The sequence below is a fragment of the Peromyscus maniculatus genome, chromosome 1 (genome assembly GCF_049852395.1).
Source record: "Peromyscus maniculatus bairdii isolate BWxNUB_F1_BW_parent chromosome 1, HU_Pman_BW_mat_3.1, whole genome shotgun sequence".
Classification (NCBI taxonomy): Eukaryota; Metazoa; Chordata; class Mammalia; order Rodentia; family Cricetidae; genus Peromyscus; species Peromyscus maniculatus.
In genome coordinates this window covers 107,836,147-107,856,069 of record NC_134852.1, presented here as the reverse complement: position 1 = coordinate 107,856,069, position 19,923 = coordinate 107,836,147, and the positions used below count along the sequence as shown (strand labels likewise).

The following is a 19,923-nucleotide window of genomic DNA, read 5'->3' as shown; positions in this document are numbered from 1 at the left end:
AAGTAAACATCATTCAAACAAGAAGCCAAAGTAAGCTCACACTGACAAACTTGGCATGTAATTCAGGATGATCTTGAACTTCTGATCTTCCTGCCTCTTGTGCTCAAGAACGGGGATTATAGAAGTGAGCCACCACCCGATAGTTTAAGAGGATTTATTTTAATATTTATATGGATTTCCTTAAAGAAGGAAACAATATTTAGAGATCATGTCAATAAGAGAAATAAGCAAGTATATCAAAGATGTGCTAATAGAAGAGCAAATAATTAACACTATAGTCATGAAAGCATTTTGAAGGGCTTTCTTGTAGGAATAACCAACTTCATATTACTTCTAGCCTATGATGTGGTTTTGTGTATGTTTGTGTGTGTGAGCCCAGAGGTCAATGTTAGGTGTCTTCTTCAACAGCTCCCCAGTCCCCACTCCCTGTTTTTAAAGACAGGTTTACCATTGAACCTGGAGCTTGTTGATTTTGCTAGAGTGGTTGCCCAGCAAGCCTCAGGAATCCTTCTCTGCCTCCCAAAAGATGGAATTACAAGCATGTACTGCTGTGCCCAGTTTTACTTGGGTGCTAGGGATTAAACTCAGATCCTTGTACAAACTTTACTGACAGAGCCAGCTCCCCAGCTCATCCCTCCCCCTCTCCTTGCCACCCCTTTGGATTTTGAGTCAGAGTCTCCTAGTATAACTCAGCCTGGCTTTGGATTTGTGATCCATGTCTTCGATGCCATGGGGCATCGTCACTGGTAGCTTCCAGTCCCAAGAACAAAGCTATGAAATTGGCAGGATGTTGACCTGATCATTCCAGTGGTATTCTGAGAAGTCCTTCATGGGATTTTAGACTAGAGAACACAGCTTTAGCTCTTTGACCATTCAGTAAGCATTGAATTTCTAGTGTTAAACCCTTGCCTATTTAAAGTATCTACAGTGAATTTCATTTCCTGCACTTATCCTAGAATATAAAAATGAAGAAGTAAGTTTGGGTGATGGAAAAAGAAGGGTACACAAAGGGTTACATTTTGGGGCTTTTTACTCCCAATCCCTAGTATGTACCAAGTAAGTGCTGAATCCTCCTACTTTGTACTAAGTGCTGGGAAAAGGTCTGACTTTGCTTTGAGATAGGATAGGTAGCCATGTTTGTAAAGGGAGGAGTGGTCAGAAGGAGAAACCAGCTGAAAGGGTAGCTTTGAAGAGAAGCACAGGGCTTGTCTTTAGGTCTTAAACCAAACAGTCCCTGGTAAGTGTGCTTTCCATTTTCTGCACAACATATTCATTTATGCCATCTCATTCACACTCCTTTTCCTTCCCTCCCTTTCTGGGTAACATGTGGGTGCTTTCCATATGGCAGGCACTTTGCATGTATTTTCTTTTTAAATTTTGGAACATCTTATAAAGTAAGAACTATAATTACCCCCATACCTTGCCTGATATCTGAGGTCTCACGGTTGTTAAATAGTAGGCCAGTACTCAAACACTTATTTCTCACCTAAATCGTTCATTCTTAAGGGATAATAAAGTCAGAATTTCAGTTAAAGAGACAGTGCATACTTTTATAAATAAGCTTTTGTACGTGTATATACTTTGTGTTAAGCATATTTACCCTCAGACCTCTGTCTTCCCTTCTTTCATTCCCTCTTCCCACTAGTCCTCTTTGTTCACCTTAATATTTTACTTTCATGTCATATTAATATACATGATTTATGTATCTACAAAAAAATCTAGAAGCCACATTAGAGAAAACATATGTATTTGTCTAAGATGGATTTAATTCACTTAATATGATTATCTTCAGCTGCATTCGTTTTCCTGAAAATGACATGAATTCATTCTTCTCTATGGCTGAAAAAATTTACACACACACACACACACCATATTTTAACTACCCATTACACTGTTACTGGATGCCTAAGTTGGTTCCATAATTTAGCTATTGTGAATAATGTTGCAATAAACAATGGGTTAAGTATCTTTGTGATATGTTGACTTTGGGTAAATACCCCACAGTGGAATAGCTGGATCCTGTGGTAGATCTATCTTCTTCTTCTTCTTCTTTTTTTTTTTTAATCTTCATTCTGATTTCTACAATGGCTGGACTAGTTTGTATTTTTACCAGTACTGTATAAAGGCTCCTTTGCGCCAAAGCATGTTTAGACATCAAGCCAACATAAGGAGCGGTTACGCCAGTCACAGAAACCCTCTCTTCTATGTGTAAAGTCCCCTGAGGTAAGGAGGGAGGGTATGTGCAGTTCTGAAGAGACTATGGGGTCCTAGGGTACTTTAAAGCAGACCTGACTCACAATGGACAAAGAGATGGGGCCGTGGCAAAGAGGGAAATCTAGTGGCTGCCACCATAGCTTCCCCACTGAGACAGCTCTGTATCTCCACACCATTGTTTACAGCTCCTAGGACACCATCCGGACCTAATAAATGAAAGTGTCCATTGGGAAGGGGAAAACACATACACATGCCCCCTCCACACACAAAAGCACATTTGTGTCAGGGAGCCTCAGAGGCTGACACACACTGAGGACCCGCCTCTCCCTCTCCCTCTAGAAAGGCAGCTTTTCTGGTATTCCACAAAGAAGGGAGGCTGTGGCAGAGAAGAGAACAAGCCTTCTCCAAAACTGCTGACTTGATTCATCCCCAAACTGACACAATGTGGAGAGGAAAACGTCAGGAAATGGGTAGATTATGTCCAAGAAAAGATTTCCTGCAAGCAGTTAACAGGAAGCTAACATGAAAAGCAGTACTAAAAATACACAGGCCACTGGAAACAAGAGGCAAGGGCCTGACATTTCAAGAAGTGGCTCAGGAAGTTAGCAGACCTCCCTGCACTCTCATCTCATGAGGTCAACTTAACATGGCTTACTCACCTACAGTAAGCAGACTGGGGGCCCAGTGTGGTTTAAACTCCACCTGAGGCTTCATCAACTCTCCATGTGTCTTAGGCTATTGATAGGAGTCACTACAGCCCAGAGAGGAGTCTCAGTCCTCACACACAGTTCAACTCACATGACGAGAAACATGAAGCAGCAGGGCCAGTGGTGCCTCCGTCCATGCATGTGGGCTCTGAACTGGTGAGCCTCACCTCTGAAGCAGCTCAGGCTGGAGTCAATGGAAAACCCACAGAGATGGGACAATGAAGAGAAGGGTCGGCTCTTGGAGGTCCGTGTCAACAGGGAAACTAAGCTGTGACATCAGGAGGAGAAAAGGGATCTGCTAAGAAGTGATTATTTATAAATTTTGAGAAAGAACCTTTGTGTGGGTAATTAGAGGCACATGCTTGACTTGGAGTTCTTTCATGCTCTAGGGTCAGAGCAGAAATTTAAAGATAGAGTTGATTTTCAGAGTTTTCCCTTCCTCTTTTTTTCCCCCCTCCGAGACAGGGTTTCTCGAGACAGGGCTTCTCTGTGTAGTTTTGGTGCCTGTCCTGGATCTCACTCTGTAGACCAGGCTGGCCTTGAACTCACAGAGATCTGCCTGGCTCTGCCTCCTGAGTGCTGGGATTAAAGGTGTACGTACACACCACCGCCTGGCTTTCCCCTCCTCTTATACCTAAAAAATTCAAAATTTTTGCTAAATGTTTACTGAACTCCATTATCTGTATTTTCCCTACAATACACAATTTAAAAAGGCAGATGGGGAGGGTTGTTAATGCTGGACTTCATTCCAGAGTCAGCCAGGAACTGTGGAGCCCTCTGCACTCACCTACCCAATAACCCAGCCCAAAGGCACATTCCTGATCTTGTATTTGCAGTCTGTACACCCAGAAGTTCTGGTTCCCAGGTACAAAGGGAGTTTTTCTACTAACCATCCTGCAAATCTGCAAACACACAGATACATATGGCAAGTCCTTCTTCCAAGATTAACATGAATAATTTGAGAGCAAAGATCTTTCAGTGTTATATTTTTTATACCCAATAGGAGCCAGATGTGAAGGCATGCTGGTAAACAAAATGTAGGTGGTCCTGTGTGATTAGTCTAGGGAGACTGAGCAGGGAGAACACAGAGTTTTCACAGTGGGTGATCTTTCTCTTGCTGTAGAACCCCATGGACACTGTTGTTGCTGCTCTTTGCTCACTTCTTGGCAGCATTTGAAGCAGCTGAGCACTCCTTCTTTCCTAAAGGCTTCTTCTAAATCCGGTAATTGTGTGACATCACAATTTTCTGCGTCTTTGTGCTCAGTCTTCACAGGGTCCTTTCAAGGTCTACAGTTCCTGAGATTTCCTCCTTGCTCCCACTTGCCTTACTCTTCACACTCTTAGTGGTCTAGATTGTTTTCCTTGTACAGTGCACTTCTAGGCTTAAACTCCACACTGCACTTTAGAACCTGCTGGGCAATCATGAGTAAAGTTAATATCCTCACCTTAATTTGTCAGAGTAGAAAGTTGCTTCACTGGTACCCAAAGTCCTGATAAACCGTTTTACAATATAAATAAATAATAGAATTTTGCATTTTGTCTATGAATATCTTTTTTTTTTTTTTTTTTTTTTTTTGTATTTTTGAGACAAGGTTTCTCTATATAGTTTTTGGTGCCTGTCTTGGATCTCGATCTGTAGACCAGGCTGACCTTGAACTCACAGAGATCCGCCTGGCTCTGCCTGCCGAGTGCTGGGATTAAAGGCACGTGCCACCGCTGCCTGGTGAATATCTGTCTTAATTAGGGTTTCTATTGCTGTGATGAAACACCATGACCAAAAGCAACTCTGGGAAGAAAGCGTTTGTTTCAGCTTATAGCTTGTAGTTCATCATCCACAGAAGTCATGGCAGGAACTTAAGGCAGGAACCTGGAGGCAGGAACTGATGCAGAGGCCCTGGAGAAGTACTGCTTACTGTCTTGATCACCATGGTTTGTTCAGCCTGCTTTCCTTATAGTGGCCAGGACTACCAGCCCAAGGACAGTACTGCCCACAGTGAGCAAGGCTCTTTCACACTAATCATCAATCAAGAAGATGCACCACAGATCATTTTGGTGGGGGTATTTTCTCAGTTGAGGTTCTCTCTTCCAAAATGACTCTAATTTGTACCCAGTTGACATAAAACTAGCCAGCACAATGTCTATGTATTATTTATTTTAAATCCTGGAAATATGAATACCACAATTGGCATTTCATTTGCTAAATTTAAACAGCAAACATCATCAAACAGTGAAAAATCAATAAAAATAAAAAGCATGAGAAAATTAAGTAGCCAAATGTATAATGGCAGTCTTAGTGTACAAGCAAACAGATAATAAAAATAAATTAATTGGATTAATGACTTGAGACTGATACACATTGAACCATAATATTAGCAACTACTCTTCTATTTTTATTACTTATTTATTTATTTTAATTTTTTGAGACAGGGTTTCTCTGTGTAGCCTGGTTGTCCTGGAACTCACTATGTAGACAAGGCTGGCCTCTAATTTAGAGATCTCCCAGCACTATAAAGAAAGCAGGCAATTAAGGTTCTTCAAACCTACCTAGGAAAGCATGTGTATTTTTAAAATGTAAATCAGGAAATAAATAATATATGTCAGAAATTTAGTGGAATGAGAAATTGCTGTGATTCTGGGTGGTCTAAGAAAACTGTGTAAGCAACAGACCTAGGGCCAGGCCAGTCAACATGAAGGCTGGGCTTTGCTCCTCTTCGTGGGTGACTTTCTTCTTTACAGCCACCATCAGGGAACTTTTAAACATACAATAACAACAATAACTACCAAAAAACTACTTACATGGGTAAATCAAAGTACTTCATAAAGTACAAAATGTTAAATATGGTATCACTTCAATTTTCTAAAGAGCACAATGAGTGGGGGTTGTCTTCCTCAACATCATAAAAGCGTTTAACATTAATTGAATGTTGCAGCAGATTCTGAACTGTTGGCTGGATAACATAACAATATACAATCTTCTACTTTGCTTTCCTCATAGAGTCTGGAAAGGGAGAATATTTACTTTCCCATTCTCTCTGTTAACATGTCATAGTTCTGGTTAATAAGTTATTAGCACAAATCTCCTAAGAGAAATGTTTGGATTTCTTTGTACCATAAGGCTGAAAACTAATATACTGGTTTAGGAGGATGGATTAGGCATCCTTGACTAATGCTGGTAAACCTAAGATAGCAACAGCTTGTTACAGAATTTTTATAATGTGAAAAGAATGGGCTATTTGTTTAAACCACTGTTAATCAGCCTTTCTGTTACATAAACTGAAAATATTCTTGAAATAAATGCTTATCATGTGTTTACTCAGGGTTATAAAGTAAGGAGGTGGCAGAAACAGATTTCAAGCTCATGTCTGACAGATCCAAAGCCCTGACTTAACTACTGCATTAACAAGTAGTTAGTGTGTATATACTATCTACCAAAGCTGTCTCTTAATGGCCAGTGGTTGTTTTGATTAGACAGACAAGTCATCTTATGACCTTTACATCATCCTGGGTACATTATAATAACATTATTATCAACAATAGCACGAAATCTAGTTTCACTGGTTCTCAGACTGGGGCAAAAGGACTCAACTTATTATTTATAGTTATCTCCTGATTCTTTTCTTGATTTATGACCTTCTTTTTGTCACAGTTTTCTCCACATTTGAATTTTTTAATATTTGCCTATGGGAAGTTTTCCTTTTTTGTATCCATTTGGAGATTCAAGATGGTTACATATGAGTCCAAGTCCTGCTCTTACTGTCTATTAAGTAGACAAGGGCCACATCAAAATACTAAGCATCTGATAATACACTTAAGACAAACAGCAGACTATTTCTGGAGGGTCACTTACCCCTTACCATAGAACAAATTGGAAGGTTGTTTGGAAATATTTCACAGCAGGAACAATGCTGATCTGATGGTGGCAGTGGTCAGCTGGTGGCAGCTGGTGGGGTGTTCAGGCCTCATTCTCCAGGGAAATGAATTCTGTGATTATGACTGGCCATTACATGGGAGGTTCAGTAGGGCTGCTTCTGGCTGTCATGGAAAACTTGGCATTGATTCTTTATGTGGATCCCTAGGAGCAGACAGCCCTTATGCAATACTGATAGGTCATCTCCCTCAGCCAATTAGCTAATTGCCTGAAATCACCCCTCAAAGATCAAGAAAAAATTGTCTTCTAAATGAACTCAGTTCATTCAGAAAAGCAAAAGCCTTCTGTATCCCTTTGACAACCTCACTCAACTCTTAAGCCCCTCCAGCTACACAAAATTCTACAAACATGAACAATCAGCTACAATGAACAAATCCTTCTAGCTTTACAATGAATACGTACATTTTTTAAAAAGAGGATTTTTTTTTAAAAAAAAAAATGTAGCTTCCTGGATATACCAGGTGTGAAATGGTAAATAAAAGAGCAAGCAGTTATGCTGACCATCTCTGGCTGTTCCCTTCGAAGTTCAGCACACTGATGTTATTCTTGGTGTTTTCTATATTGCTGACCTAACTAGGTCTTGCTGGAAACATCTGTAGAATGACGGTCCCACTCTAATCAAACACAGCACTGATCCTAATAACTCAGGCTGTCTAAGAGACTGGTGGCTAGTCCCTAGTCTCCTAGACCCCCACCACCCAGAATAAGCAGTGAATGCCCCATTTCTATAGCTAATACTAAAAGCTAGAGACAACCTTTGTCTCTGGCCTACTGAGATGAACTGAGTGACCAAGCTGAAAAATCAATAACCCTGCACTGAGTGACACAGCACCTCTATTTATACTATTTGTTCCATGTCTGTTGCTAGTATTTAGTTTCCCCGCTTCCAAATATAGGGCTAGTTTGTTCAGGTTTCTATACTTTCTGTGCCATTTCCCTTACTACTTAGAACTCTTTCTTCAAAGGTCTCAAATAATCCCACAAAAATGCACATATGAAGGAAATACTGTATCTTTCCCATCTGGAAACACTGGAAATGCTTTATTGAGGGGTGATGTAATAGCTAAATAAAGGTCAGATAGGATTTTAATAAGTAGACACTGGGGAAAGAGTACATGGAAGGGGAAAAGGGTATTTGCCACGTGACAGATACCACTCTAAGTACTTCTACATAAATTCACATCTATACCTTAACATAAATGACTCTAGAAAAGATAGGCATTGTTATTATTTTCCCAAGACCTTTAACCAGTGTATAAAATTTACCCCAGTTCACAGAATGAATGAGAGGTGAAGCTAGGTTTTAATTTCAAATCTAAATTCAAATTATCTCTCTTCCTATCACTCTGGTGATGGAAGCAGAAAAGGACAAAGCTTGTTTAAGAATTAAGAACCAAGCCTATCTATGGAAACTGATGTGGGACATCTTAAGTTTCTGTTTTGTGTCACCATTTAAAGAAAAGAGCTCCATGAGACAGATCCCAAAAGTGACATGAGACATAACTAATGAAAGTGGTGGCCATTTTCCCCACATGAATCAAAATTAGAATAAAATTATACCTTTTAAGAAACAATCATCAGTCCTGCAGCTGATGACCCTAGTTGAGGATCACTACAGTTGTTTCTTTTATCACATCTGTCTGCCAGCTTATATGAATGGAGTCACAACACTTAGATCCCAGTGTGTCCTGGTTACCCGTTTTAGCATATCCCAAGGTTATTCCAAGAGACTACTTGACGGCTTCTTGCCTTACCTGTATTCAATGCTATGCTGATTCTGCAACTGAATCTCACAGTCATTCTCCATTTATTAACTCTATTGCCTTTCTTCTCTTTCTACACAGTTTCTAAATTAAGACCTAGACTACAACAGTAAGAGTTTACTGGAAAAAAAGGACATATAATAGGCATTCAATAAGTATTTGTTACATAAATAAATGAATTGGATGCTTATGTTAGAAGTGGATGAGAGGTAATGGCATACGAATGCAAAGTAAGATGATAAATGCACATTGGAGCCTCCAGTTAGACTGAGGCCATCTTAGATACCAGACCTGGGAATCTAACTTCATTTTATAGGCAATGAGGGGGAGAACTTCTGAATGCTGCTAAGAAGAAAAAAATCTTGGCACTGAGGAAGGAAAGGTGAACACTAACAAACAACTATTGTGAGAGGACAAGGAATTTCCAAAAAGTAAAGAGACAAAGGATAGATGGAAAACAGACTCCTTAGATTGCTTTCATAAAAACTCTTAGGCTTTATATGACGACACCAAAGATCTACCTTTCTCAATTTTTTCTTTACCAACCTACTTATTATCCTTCTCTTCATAGATCTTCTAACTCTAAGCACTGCTCAAAACTGCTCGTTCAAGTTGTCATCTCACTGGATCAGCACAATGTCAAATAGCACTAGACTACCTAAATTGGCTTAGAAACACAACACTTCCTCCACCATTCCTACTCCCAACCTTGGTGAAGGGAGAAAAGGGCCAGGTGTAACTTGTTCTTGTTCCTAGAGAATTTGCCTAAAGAATTTGCCTAACAAATTCTGGCTAGACCTAAACATGGAGGAAATGATTTCTTTCTACCTTCTCTATTGAAGTATTGCAAAAATAGAGAGACTACTACCCTCATCTAGCACATCCAAATAACTCTCCTCAAGAAGTCTAATTACAATTTTCCTTGTCTTTGCTTATTACTCTAGGGAATGCTCTCAGTTGAAGTGCACTGGCACCATCTTGGGGGCTGCTTAGGCTCATCTTCATACCTCACCCTCCCCAGGTAACTCCCTAACTGTGTGAACATTATACTCATGCTTCAAGACCTGCCTTAAATGCCATCCCCTCAGTTGATACACCGTCCTTGATTTTGTAAGGAGAATGCAAACTCTCCCTCATCTAATCTTTCCAATACTTTGTTTATATCTTTTAGCACATATCACAAAAAGATGGTATAGCAGCTTCTCATCTCCTATTCTATTCCATTCAGAAAAAAACAGTTCAAGGCTAGGGTCTCTGTCATTGAGACATTTTTCATAGTTTTTAAAGTAGCGCACATACTCGATTCAACTAAAGTGCTCTCAAACCCTCACTGATGTGAACTATTGACAATGTTACCTTAGTGAAGCTATTCAGGGCATCATTTTCCTAATTTTAAAAATAAGAAAATGAAAGCTCAGCCCTGCTCAGTGATTCAGAAAAGAAATTTTTTCCAAACACAAGTCCATTAATGCTGTCCATTAACGGGTTCAGCTGTGAAGTGTGTTCTTCCTGGGTAACTGTTCCTATCTTTTATTGAACAGCCCACTGAAAACAGACCAGTCTCTGGGGTGAGGGGTATAGAGGAGCAGCCTGTCAATATTTATATCAAGAGCCTTAAGGAATCAATCTAAGATTAGTTAGTTCTTGCTGGCCAAGCCTGATGAGCCAAGTTCAATCCTCAGAAACCACATCATGGTGAGTACCAGCTCCTCAAAGTTGTCCTCTGGCCTGTGCACACTCATATGCACACACATGAAAGGAATTTAAAAAGTTAATCCAATTTAGTAAATTTCTATTTCTAGAAATATATGTTAGGGAAATATTTAGAGATATAGACAGACTTATATACGTGAGGATGACCACCAAACTACTGTGTAAAATAGTGAAAAAATAGTAAAATCACCTGTTTCCCAGTTCACAGATTAAAAATATAGTTACCTCTAAAATCTCAAAGAAAAGGAAAAATACTAAAAGAAGAAATAAAGCAATTATTGTGTTGAGGGTAGACAGAAGAACAAGAGAAGGAAAGACTAGAAATTTTTAACATTTTATGAAGACTGAAATATACGGTGCTATACTAATAGGAACAAAAACTATAGATTACTACAACATCCATGTATCAACCCAAGTGCAGGAAACAAGTCTGAGGAAAATGAGGAAAGGCTGCCTGTGTCTGGGGCCTAGAAATATATCCGGCTGAGGAACACGGCAGCATAGCTAAAGAGAAACCTAACACAGAGAATGCATGTGATTTCAGTTTTCTAGTAGCCACATTTAACAAGTAAAACAGAAACAGGTTAACTTTGATATTTTTTAGCACAATATACCCAAAATATTACCATTTCAACACATAATCAATACAAAAAATGAGATATTTTGTTTTCTGCTTATGGTTCTAAGTCTTCTAAATACATTATGTATGTTATACGTACAGCAAATATCAGTTCAGATGAGCCAGATATCAAATACTCAAGAGATACAAATGGCTAGAGATAACAACATTGGACAGAGAAATTAGAGGATAAGGAAAGCAAGACAGGAAGAGGGGCAGAAATCAAGGTGACTCCAAGAAAGAACGGCCTAAGAAAGGCGCAGTAAAATGTTTGAGATGGGCTAAGAGAGTTTACCTCCTAAGTATTCTGTCCAAAAAAATTACCAAGGATGCCTATACAACATTCAAAAAATGAAGAAAGGATAAGGGCCAGCAAGATAGTTTGGTGTATAAAAGGCACTTGACATGAAGCCTAATGACCTGAGTGGTGACTGACCCACATGGTGGAAAGAGAAAATGGACTCCTGAAAGTTGTCTTCTGATCTCCACATACATGCTGTGAGGCACATACATGCATGTAGACACACACACAAAGACATAGACACACACACACAACACAACAGATATAAGAAAGATAGAGAGGATGGCACGGTTTGCAACTAATGTAATCTAACTTAAAACCTCAAATACATGGTTGTAGGTCTTGAAATGAGGAGAAACTATGAGGATTTAACAAATGTATCAAGAGGAGATTTTTGACATACAAATGGTATGATTAAGACACTAAATGATCTTAATAATAGGTAAAGTCACACACTGATTTCTTCAATCATGAAACAAAAAGGCCATTAGAAACTCCAAGAAAAAAAAATGAACACAAGGTATATGAATACAAAATTTAAGACCTACTTATTCTATAAATGTGAATATAAATATTGTTGGCCCATATGGTTTATCACTTAAGATAGGAACTGATTTCCTCATTTTAATTGTTGGAGTCAAAATACTCTCTACACAGTTATGGAAGGAGCCAAATTTTAGGTATAAATGCGAGTCTACATTAAACTAACTAATTATTCAACAATACTCACCTTACCTAAAAACACCAAAGTTCCAATGCCTTGGTGGCATGATGCAAGTCACACTGTAGCCAGCAAATTATCCTCAAAATTTATAATATGCATTTCTAACTTTATAATGCTAAGAGAAATAAACTGCATCCAAAGTTGTGAAGGTAGTAGAAAGCTGCTGCCAGGGAAATGTACTGGGAAACACTCTGTTTCTTGAGTATCAATCAGGCATTTGGCACTATGCCAGGCATTTAGGTCTAGCACATTTGCTAAAGTAGTACTATTATGTTTAGTATAGATGGAGAAAAAGGCTCAGAAGGCTTAAGGACCCTTAAAACTTTACCCAGACAGAAAAGGGCAGATGTGGATTTCGTGACAGATCTGGGTTTAGGTCAGATAGCTTCAAAGACAGTGGTAATATTTCCTCCACTGCTTAGATTGTCCTCATTGCTGACTGCCTAGGACAGGAATGATTGTCATCTCTAGATAGGAGTCGGCTACGAGGTTTCCGTAGTCTTTTTCAAAGGAATCTTGAAGAGTTGCAAGTGGGGGTACACCCCTGCTTGTGGAGCAAAGAATTTTCTTGTTTGGCTCTAGCATCTGCTGGTATTTTGCTCTTAGCTTCTCCAAAATTACCCACCCACTGGTTTCCCAGAGTCAAAAAGCCAAAATATCTTGGCTGAAAGTGTGATGGATCACAGATGACAGAGGTTTAAAAAAAAAAAGTCTGAGCTGTGTTTCTTTTTTTAAGGCCAAAACATATCACACACTTCTCATTCTTATTCTCTTCGCGCTCAGTCTTGTGAAACATTCTGTTGTCTGGATTTTCATTCATCACAGTGGAAAAAGGCAAATAGGTCATGCTGAAAGCTTAAATAAATTTACTGTCTTCCTATTTCAGACCAGCTGTAGTCTACATCCACTGGAATCAGGCCAAAAATCAAGGAGAATATGGATGGAGCTGCTGACACTTGTACCCCGAAAGGAGAACTCTGGAAAAGGGGGCTGGCTCTAAGGGAGACCAACACTGGAGACCAGGATGAGACTGGGCTCTGGGATTGCCTTTCCACTTGCCCATGTCTCCTTTAACCTTATAACCCATGAGTACTGGTTTTCAGTGAAACATGTTTTTCAACTTTTTTAAAAGGCCCTCCATTTCTAACCAAATATAATTTCCCTAAGCCTTCAAACTTTCATGCACTTCCTCTGTGAAAGCTACTCTGCTGCCTGTTTATTCCTCAGCAGCCAAGCTTCACTTTCTGAATTCTGTATTATAAAAATAGGCAGCTTTTCACTGTCTCATTATAAATTATAATACCAAATAAAAATTAAAGTCTGTACAAGCATCCTCTGAATTCTGTCATAATCTGAGTGTTACTGAGAGCCAGAGATGAAGCCCTTTAGAAGGAAATTGTGGTATTTTGAGTTGTTCCTCATTCCCATTCCTGATTTAGCCTGGGCTACACTTTTACGAAAGCTCCTTTGCTTCCCTTTCCCATGCACAAAGAATTCATCACAGGGTTACATGCTTTTGTGCTCCTTTGACTAAAGCCTCCTCCCCAGAGTGTATCAGCTAAATTGTTTCTGGTAAGCAACTTTGGAAAATAAAAATTCCCTAGACGTTTTGAACAAGGATGTGAGAGGGAGACACACAGGAGGCAGAGAACTGAAAAACACACCCCTTCAAGTCTACTTCTGTCCTGTGAGGACTGGGGAGGAGAGCTGCAGAGATCAGTTGTTAGAGGAAGGAGACTGCAGGATTTAGGCAGCAAATAACTGGATACTGCATCCAGCTGTTAGCAGGACAACTGCCAGCTCAAGAACAGGAGGTCAGGATTCCGTCTAAAGTAGGAGAGTACCACACTCTGTTTCACTTGTTACAGTTTCTGCACGGTCACCCTTGAGCTCGATGCCAGTGTTGGAAGGGTTCTTAGAGATCATTTAGCCAGTTTATTTTTCTATATCTCCCCTCTCTGTCACCCAGAACTCTCTCCCCCTTTGTGTATTTTGCATATTTTGTATTTTGTATATTTCTACATATTATATTTTGCATATTTCTATATATTGTTTTTGTATATTTCTATATATAGTATTTTGTATATTTCTATATATTGTATTTTGTATATCATTATTTTGTATATTTCTATATTTTGCATAGAACCACAAGCTGTAAGTCCAAGCTGTCCTACTCTGGCCAGAAGGGGACACAGCCTCACCCCTTTCAGTGTACACCTTTAGTCCCAGCACTTGGGAGGCACAGGCAGATGGATCTCTGAGTTTGAGGCCAACCTGGTCTACAAAACAAGCTCCAGGCCAGCCAGAGCTTCACAGTGAGACCCTGTCTCAAAACAAAACAACAAAGTCTGGATTTTGGTCTTGATTCTGCTGATTCCCAGTCTTAGGCTTATAGTGCCACAGAGTCTCTGGATAAAACCTAGATGGCCAAGTCTTAAGTGCGGTTCTAAAGACTTAAGATGCGTTTAACTTTCTGATGACATCAATAACTTCCAGTGTTTCATTTATCATTTCTATATGGAAGATTCTCACATTAGACCTTTTAAAAATTTATCTCCATACTTAGCAAAGAAGGGATCTAAAGTACACTGGTAGGAGGAAATGAACATGGATGATGACAAGTAGACAGGGATCTAGAAGTCTAGAACCAGAATCCAAGTGCTTAGTCTGAAATTTTAGGGCCAGATTTCTATTTCTCAGAAGAATAGTGAGAGAAAGGAATAGTGAGAGAAAGGAATAGTGGACCAAGGTAGAAAATGACCACGGAATCAAAATATAAGGACTTGCACTTTGTCAAAGACTTGACCAAAAGGTATCAAGTAAGAACACTTTTTAGAAACTGGGGGCTCCAACATAGAGGAATAAGCCTTAAGACTTACCTGATACTGATTCCCAAAGACCTAGATCAGGTTCTTAAGTCCCACCCTCTCTCACCTTAGCAGAACAGCTTTACAGAATTCACTGTAAGGTAGAAAGGCAAAGGCCTGAAGGGGTCACAGCATAGTATGTCTAGGCTCTAACTTGCCTAGCATGATAAAGTAAGCCAGTTAATTAATGGTGCAGGCAGATGCCTCTGTTTTTGGATCAGCCAGTTTTCTTCCTGTAATAAAATATAGATATAAAGCCAGGCATGGTGTATACTTCTATAAATGCACCACTGTACCACTTTGGAGGTAGCAGGAAGATTAGGGTATCAAGGGAAGCCTCAGCTATACAGCAAGCTAGAGGCTAGCCTGAGCCACATGAGACCCTGCCTCAAAAAGTGAAAACCAAAACCCAAAAAGGTTACAGATTTGTTCTTTTCTTCCAAGGGAAGGTAGACCCTTCTAGTTACATGAGTCCAAACACAGGTGGTCTAAAGCAATTATGCACATACTGTTCCCCTTAGCTGGGACTGATCTAGGAGAGAAGAAAAAGAAAAGATTCTCAAAACTAAACATAAGGGTTTTTCTGGAAGACAAAAACGTACCTAATTTTCCTAGCAACATGCTTGAGCCACAAAATAACAACAAACAAAAACCTGAAACATGTTACATTTTAGTATATGAAACATATGTCAATGTCCTTATGATTTAAGTCACTACTGGTCAGATTTTGTTAACTGTATCTGAGTTTTCCTGACCTGTTGAATTGCTTAGTAATTAGATTAAAACCATGGGTCTCATATCCTGTAACCCACAGAGATAAGTATTATTTGGTCTTCAAGTGTGAGAGGCCCACAGACTTCAGATCAAGAGGCTTCAAGCTGGGCATGTTGGTGCACATCTTTAATCCCAGTACTTGGGAGACAGAGGCAAGCAGATCTCTGTGAGTTTGAGGCCAACCTGGTTTACATTGTGAGTTCCAAGACAGCCAGAGCTACATAGTGAGAGCTTTATAGTCTCAGAAACAACAACAACAAGAATATTTACTTAAGACCAATGGTTCTCAGTATATGGTAATTGGACCATCACCATGAATATCACTTAAAGGCTAGGTCTTTAGCCCTACATTGTATCAACTGAATCAGAAATATCAGGAATGGGGCACACCATTTGAGAATTTATCAAGTCCTCTAGCTGAACTGATTCATGCTAAAGTTTAAAGACTATTGCTCTGAACTCAGGTTTTATTCAACTGAACTTTCTACAGTGATGGCATTTTTTTATTTGAGATATCTAGTATAGTTGTAACTAAACACAAATGTCAACATAGCTCTTGGAATGTAGCTAGTGCAACTGAGAAAGATTTTTAATTTTATTTAGTTTTCCTTTATTAAAATTTAAATAAATGTTAATGGTCAGTGACCTATATATTAGAGAGACCAGGTCTGAATTAAAATAAGGAATCTTCCATAATCAAACAGTTCCTGGTACTAAAGTAGAAAAACATTGGTGTGCAACAGAATCTCTAGAGAGAATGGTAAAACACACAAGATTACCATCTCTGGAATTTATGAACCAGTAGGCCAGGCTTAGCCTAAGACCCTGCATTTCTATGACCTGAGTGTTTCTAATCTCAGGTTTGCACTTTGAAAAGCACTGAAATAAATAAAACTTGCTCATGCTCTCCTATAGATTGTGCCTTGGACCCAACAGGTGCTTGATATTACCAAAAGAATGACAGCTACTCTCTAACAGGAGAAACAATTTAGAAGGTCTGTTGTGTTCCAGAGACCATTAATACCTCCTCACAATCAGGTAGCAGGAGTCATGCTTTTGAAGAAGTTTACAGGAAGGTTAAGTGATTTGCATAAGGTATCCCACCTTATTCCTTTTATTTCCTGATTCTAATCATGCCTGTGGAGGGGTGTGTGTGTGTGTGTGTGTGTGTGTGTGTGTGTGTGTGTGTGTGTGTGTGTGTGTTGTTGAAAACTAAAATGTTCAAGTGTGTGAGGACTTGACACTAGAATAAAGCCAGGAAAGACAACTGGTCTGGTGATCTGGATAGGGGCTACGCCTTCTTCAATAACACTGTGGAGGAAACCATTTATGCCAGAGACTGGGTCTGGCCAGCAATGCAGCTTTCAAGTATTAATGGAAAAGGCAAAAATCAAGGACAAACACACAAGGGACTTTTCTGAAGGTCAAAAAGGCAATAATAAATGCCAAGCCCAGAAAAGCTTTTAAATCTGACCTTTTCCTCTGCTGAAGCCATTCGCCTTCCAGCATCTTCAATCTAATAGACTGAAGTGGGCTCTTAGGAGAGAACTGGGCTAGTCTTTTCCTTAATGCTGCCTCTCCACCACTACTCAGGCAGAAGCAGTATTACTGGTAATTACATCATTATACCGTAATGGAACACATGTGGTGCAAGTGAAACAGCCCAGCAGCTCTTTAGTTGAGGAGAGGAGAAAAGGACTCCCCATTCACTGTTTCATTTTTATTAACCCTCCAAGGTCCAGCTTATTTTTAAAGACAAAATGTCCTTAGGATATTTCACAATCACTTAATACTTTAGTCTAAGGGCAATTCTCCCTGGAAAAGGAATAGAAGTCTGTGTCTTGCTCAGTCTTTGCTGTGAATATGTGATAGTGTGGAAACAACTTGCAGATCATAAGTTTCATTTTCTTCATCTATAAAGAACAGCAATGTTCCAGTGTAGCAGATCCTAAAACATCACTGGAAGCAATTGATATCAGATCAAATGATCTCAGGAGCTTGCTCCGCCGACTCTCAGTTCTACCATCCTATTACATAAAAAGACTTCAATAAGAGAGACAGAGTGAAGGAAAACAGGGAAGGCTGACTCTATTTGGATTCCTGCCTCTGTTCCACCCATACATTAGCATCAGATCATTGTCAGCAACATCCTCAGCACCTTCAAAAGCTCAAGCTCAGAACATACAAAACAATCACAGTCTCCTCCAATGGAGAGAGCAGTGAATCAAGTTTCAAACGCTTCCATAGGGCACTTGAAGGTAGGTGGGAGATTGGCAAAATGACGCATTAACAATGCCAAATACAAAATAGAGCTGTTTTTCTTATTGTCTTTAAAAGATTTTCTTATATGCAAGGGGAAATTACCTAATAGAGCTCAAAGAATCAAACATACAAAAACTACACATCAACTGTTCCATATCTCAGAGCCATAGAATCTTCCCTTTCTAGTGCAAAGAAAACCAATTTAACAAATCAAACAGTGTTAAAAGTTAACTTTCAAAATATTATCTGTAGAGAACAAAAATTAAATGAAAGCATGGATACAAACCAAAAGTCATTTAACAATGGCTGGATTACCACAAATTAAAATAATGTGGTATGTATAACTTTCTCTCTCTTTTTCTCTCATATTATGCCACCAAAAGAAATGAACTTCTGACACAAATTACAACATGAATGAATGTGAAAATATGCAAAGTGAAACAAGTCATCACAAAAGGAGAAATACTGCATGACTGCACTAATATGGCAAACTTAGAGTAGGCAGATTCTGAGAGGCAGAGTGAAGATTGGGAACCAAGGTTTGAGGCCAATGGGGCAATGCATAGCTATTGTTCAATGGGTGCAGAGTTTCAGTTTTGCAAGATGAGAAGTTCTGAAAGTGGATGGTAGCACTGTTTGCTCAACATAGGGAATGTTAACATCACTGGACTGTTCATGTAAAAATGTTCAAAATGGTATAAATTATGAATATTTTACTACAGTAAAAACACTTCCATGAAAGCAGAGCTCCTGGGAGGAGAGTAGGCACCAAGGCTACATAAGATACACTAGTGACAACTATGATAACCATGGAGCCTGGGGAACAAATTATGAAACCCAAGATTCACTATAAGTGACAGACTTACAAAGACTCCTTTATTGGCACATTCTAGGCCAATAGTCTACCACTGTACTATATCCCCTATCCCATGTTTTAAGACTTAAAAGAGAAGCTTTAAAAAAAAGCAAAGAACAAAAGAATGTAGAATTATAACTGAAATTGAAAAAAGTCAATGTCATCATCTAAGTGTGGTAACACAGGTCTGTAATCCCAGCCAGTACCTGGTGTATAAAGACAGGAGAATCAGGAGTTCAAGGTTATCTTAAACTACAAAGAGAGTTTAAGGCCAACATGGACTACAAGAGACTCCCTCTCAAAAAACAAAAGTCAATGGTCAAGGTGAACAGCAAATAAGATAAAGCTTAAGATACAGCTAAATAGTAAGATGGGGAGAGAGAGGGAGGGAGGGAGGGAGAGAGGGAGAGAGAGGGAGAGGGAGAGGGAGAGGGAGAGGGAGAGGGAGAGGGAGAGGGAGAGGGAGAGGGAGAGGGAGAGGGAGAGGGAGAGGGAGAGGGAGAGGGAGAGGGAGAGGGAGAGGGAGAGGGAGAGGGAGAGGGAGAGGGAGAGGGAGAGGGAGAGGGAGAGAGAGAGAGAGAGAGAGAGAGACAGAGAGATCCAAAGATATTCCACAGAAGCTGGGGCTAGTGGCACACACCTGTAATCCTGTTACTCAAGAGGCTAAGGTCAGGGATATTGCAAATTCAAGGCCAGCCAGTGAAACTTTGTGGGACTTTCAAAATTTAAAAAAAGATTTTCAAGAGAGCCGGAAATAGAGTTCAGTAGTAGAATACTTGGGATGTCCTAGGTTCAGTTTTTATCAAGGGATGGGGGTGGGGAGAGAAAAGGGGAAGGAGGAGGAAAAGAGGAGGAGGAAAATAAGATCAAGAAATAAATTATAAGGCTGGAGAAAGGGCTCAGTGGTTAAGAGCACTTGCTGCTCTTGCAGAGGACCTGGTTTGATTCCCAGCATCGACATGGCAGCTCACAGCCATCTGTAAATCTGGTTCCAGAGGTTCCAATGCCCTCTTCTGGCCTATGTGGGTACCAGGCACACATGCAGTGCATATACATACATGCAGGCAAAACATTCATATACATTAAGTAAAAATAAAAAAGGAAATCTTTTAAAAGTATATTAAAATTTTAGAGACATGAATGACAGAATAAGAGGATTTAAAATATAACTAATCTTCGAACTTAAATTCAAAGA

At 39.5% G+C, this 19,923-nt stretch overlaps 1 protein-coding gene and 1 long non-coding RNA gene across 5 annotated transcripts in view; one reads left to right on the top strand and one right to left on the bottom strand.

Annotated features, from left to right (window-relative positions):
• The window catches only part of LOC143267786 (uncharacterized), a 46,899-nt gene extending 33,598 nt beyond the window's left edge, over positions 1 to 13,301 (top strand). Inside the window, exons 2-3 of the long non-coding RNA XR_013043271.1 lie at positions 9,557 to 9,633; positions 12,856 to 13,301. This is a non-coding gene — a long non-coding RNA (uncharacterized LOC143267786). The remainder of the gene's footprint in view (positions 1 to 9,556; positions 9,634 to 12,855) is intronic.
• Gab2 (GRB2 associated binding protein 2) overlaps positions 1 to 19,923 on the bottom strand; it is a 164,129-nt gene that overhangs the window by 91,975 nt on the left and 52,231 nt on the right. The gene's annotated exons all lie outside the window — the stretch shown is intronic.